Raw genomic sequence first — 3734 nt, forward strand, 5'->3', positions numbered from 1 at the left:
TTCTCTCTCAAGTGTGAAAGCAATTTGTTTTGTTGTGATTGGACAAAATTCACACCTGACCTGACTCTTGTTACTTGTTATGAATTTCTTGTCCAAAAGGATTGCATTAACCGAATAATTGTTTTAGTGAAATTGACATGTGAATGCCAAGTACGGTAACCTCTGCTTTAACCCATCCAAGTTAGTGCACACACACACACAGAAACCGGGATGGCAATGCACACCCATTATGCTGTGGCGCCCAGGGAGCGGTTGGGGGTTTGGTATCTTGCTCATGGGCACTTCAGTCATTTTCTACCAGTACTGGAATCAAACCAGCAACCTTTGGGTTTCCAGTCAGACTCGCTAACCATTAGGCCCACAAAACATCGTTTCAAAACATATTTGAAACATTATGCATATGTTATTATTTGGTGAAACATCCATAAAAAAATAATAATAGAAAATGCTCTTCTTTGCCCTTTTAATCTCAGCGTTGTGAATAGTCATCAGAATAGCTAGCAGTATAGCAAAGATTAAAGTGAGCTAGTTCATTATGTATACAGTTTCTTGTTTCATAGCTAACGTCAGTACCAATCTCGCAAGTCACATAAAACGCATTTGTAGACTAAACGAAGCTCAAAAAAATGTCTAGTTCCTATTAATTCAAACAATTTAATTGCTGTAATTTCCTTTGTGTTCGAACTGTCTGCATCAAAAAAAATTCTATCTGATATATGTAAACATGATATTAAAATTGAATACAGAAATGTGAACCGGTGGCCTCCATGCATACATAATCTGACTTTAAAATTTGTTAAAAATGAAATCCACTTCCTGATATTTAAATATATGTATAACGTGTGTGTGTGTGTGTGTGCGGAGCTGCACCTTGTTGGCCAGATGGTTGAAGACCTCGCCTCACACGTCTGGCTTTCACTGTGCCGGTGGAACCACTCACCTTGTGTGACTTTGGCCGTTACTGTAAATCCGTGAGGACTGATGAATGTGAATGTTTTGCATCAGACTGTACTCTGTGACATTGTCTCAGTGTCCTCTTTCTCGGGAGAGCAGGGTACACGATTCCCTGTGGAAGAAAGCAGAGTTGCCCTCTAGATGTATGACCGTGTTTGATTAGTGGTGATATACACTGGGAAAAAAAGTGTAGGATTTCCTTTAAAACTGTTTTCAGTTACACTATATTAGGTGTCTTTAACTACTGTACTTACATCAGAAAATAGTAATTGTTAGGTTCAATGTAGGCCTACTTATTGTGTTGAAAACACTTTTGCTGCTATTGAGGTGGGATATGGGAATGGTTAGGGACAGGTTTGGTGGTATAGGTTTAAGGCTGGGTTAACAGTGTAATTAATTACATGCAGGTATTTTCATGCAGGTAAAGTGTGTAAAGTACGTACACAATAAGTGCATTGTTTCAAATTATTATTTTAAATGTAGGACATAGTAGTTAAAGACACCTAATATAAAATTGGAACCAATTTTCATTTAGAAATTGCTAGTACATTTCACAAAACTGCAACTATTTTTTTTTTTTACTACTTTCCCCCCCAAAAAATGTACAGTGTGATTATGAGATTTTTAGCTTTCATTGCACTGCATTGTATTGCATATCGTATGCGTGATTCCATTTTTGTTAGAAGCACCAACTCTGCTCCTTAAAATTCTTTGTATTTACACAAAATACATCTGCCATTCTGAATCGGTTTTTAGGGAGGGAGCCAGGTGCGTTTCCTTAGATCCTGTTTAAACAACAAGCCGAAACACCTTTTCAGAGCAGGTAGCACGAGTCTGCCTCACTTGTAACACTGCTATAGTGATAAGCGTTTGTTTGTCTTGCAGTCTGATGATGCATTTCTATATAGATTTTCTCTGAAGCTACGTCCTCAGGGGGGTGCTTAGGGCTTAGTCCCATAGTCTGTAATGAAGACAGCTGTCTGACTAACTGTGTGGCCCGTCAGCGCTTAATCCATTTTTCTGGCATTCTTTATCCTTCATTCTCCTGCACGCAAACAGAATTATGTCAAGCTTTAAATGAACTATCAGCTATTGGAGAGTAATTACCCATATTAAGTTTAAATTACTCCTCACAATACCGGGATGATGTTATTACCCTCTGGAAAAAAATCAATGCGCTAGTGTTTGGAGTTCAGGCACAGCACACTGTGTGTGTGTGTGGGCGCACCTGCTTTCATAATACATCTGCTGACCTTGCTATCTGCAGCGAATGGTGAAAACGCCACTGAAATGGGCCTTGATCACTGGCGCATCAAACCGTACGCAGGGTGGTGACATTGATCTCATAAAATGTTTATTTTATACCCAACCAGCAAATCATGTTCAAATTTAAAAGTGTGTTGTTGAAAAACATTTGAAATAAAACGTTATTATTTAAAGGGGTGGTATAATGCCCTTTTCAAAAGATGTAAAATAAGTCTTTGATGTTCCCAGAGTGTGTATGTGAACTTGTAGATAAAAATACCCCACAGATAATTTTATATAGCATGTTAAAATTGTCAATTTTTGAGGGTGAGCAAAAACGCACCGTTTTGTGTCTGTTCCTTTAAATGCAAATTGGCTGCTGTGGCACAGAGGGCGGAGCTTCAACAGCTTGCACTCACACAGACATGCACTGAAAATTTCAAACACTTTTAGCCTTTTATGTTCAAACTGGATTCAGACAATGATGGAGAGACTCAAGAAGAAGTGACAACATGTAGAATGCAACAGGACGTTTCTGAATGGTTAGTTGATGAATTTATGTAGCTTATATGTAGTTATCTTCTAGTCATTGATTAGCATATGCTGTCTTGATAATCTATAAATCGTGTTCAGGGGGTGGGGTTTATGTAAATTTTAGGGTTGGTGATGTCAGAAAATGTTGTGTAGTCCCTACCAGCCGTTTGTTGTAGTCCTTATAAAACGATTTCTTTAAAAGCAAATATCTTCCTTTGCTTTGAACTTTGAGCGTTGTAACTTTGCAGATGTTGTTTATGCTCAAACAGCAATATTACACACTAACTAAAGTTAAAAAAGTTCAATCATAATCAACCACCCCTTTAAACACCAATGTGACAAACAGCTTTTAAAGGGCGTTATGTACATATAATAATGATAAAATAATTCGAAGGTTCTGTGGTTCTTGATGAGGTATTGTTGGCATTGCTAAAATTACATGTCAGTTACCTAAATTAATATAATTCTAAGAAAAGGTTACACTAAAAACTACTGCTAAACTTTTGGTGTATTGCATATTCTGGCAAATGCAAATGCAAAAAAAAAAACCTTTTTAAGATTGTTAGATTTTCTAATGCAGGTGTCAATGTAACCCCTTGCTCTTTTGTGTGAGTATTCAGTCTAAACAAAAACACACCTCTAAGCACATCAAAACTATTCAAATCTTCACAACCCCGTCTTGCCTGAACATGACCTGGGTCAGTGTGGCGGAGAAGCCTTTAAAAGTGTTAATGCAGCTGGTGTTTGTGAATGCGCTTCTGAATTCAGGCCCTCATAGCTCTGCCTATCTCATTTAACATTTAAATGACACCTAACAAATGGCTCACACAGAGATGGATAGCGAAGCAAAGGTGATCCCAGCACCCCATTATGGGTTCATTGAAAAAAAAAGCAGCCCACTGGATAGTGGAAGCCCCGTGGACCAAGCAAACTGCTGGATTGGCTCCAGGCCATTACTCAGCCACAGAAAACGTTCTAGTGGTATTACTTAATGTCCTTGG

This window comes from Rutilus rutilus (assembly GCF_951802725.1).
Source record: "Rutilus rutilus genome assembly, chromosome: 6".
NCBI classification, from domain to species: Eukaryota; Metazoa; Chordata; class Actinopteri; order Cypriniformes; family Leuciscidae; genus Rutilus; species Rutilus rutilus.